Here is a 689-nt window from a genome sequence, read left to right as displayed (position 1 = left end):
AATCACTCAAATATCTCTACACAGCCAAGCAGTTGAATATAGTACATTGAATATATCTTATAACAATTATACATACAAACTCTATTCTAGATTTATTTGAATTTAATGAACACGACAAACATGCAATCATTGTGTTATGAATTCCTTGTGATTAGACAAAACAGAATCTCCTGAGTCCACCGTATGTTTAACACTTTTATGCAAACACACAGCAGTGACAACGCATCTGGCTCTACACACCTCTACACAGCTACAACACCGCATGTAGCTGGTGAGACATACATAATGTAAATACTAAATATAGGAAATTTGGTATTCTTTTGTGTTTATCGGTATATGTTAAAACATGAGCTTACTTTTTTAAAGTAAAAGCTTTTGATATATTGAACGACTAGTTAAGCTTATAATGGATTTAGTGTATTTTAACTGATGATGTTAAAACTGCTACACATGGGGCTACATGTATGTACACTATATAAAATAAAAAAACATGCAGCTGGTCATTAATGGATAAAGATTAGTTTATTATTATTTTGAAAAAATTAAGACTTTTGCCATTTAAATCAAGACAAGCATATTTGTAGTCTTTATAATAGTACATTTGTCACGGTACGGCATAAAGGAGGACCCGAACGCAGAGTAGGCAGGCAAGGCAGGAATGATTTATTGACAAAGTCCAAAAACACAAG

The sequence above is a fragment of the Etheostoma spectabile genome, chromosome 12, assembly GCF_008692095.1.
Source record: "Etheostoma spectabile isolate EspeVRDwgs_2016 chromosome 12, UIUC_Espe_1.0, whole genome shotgun sequence".
NCBI classification, from domain to species: Eukaryota; Metazoa; Chordata; class Actinopteri; order Perciformes; family Percidae; genus Etheostoma; species Etheostoma spectabile.
This window is presented reverse-complemented; position numbering follows the sequence as displayed.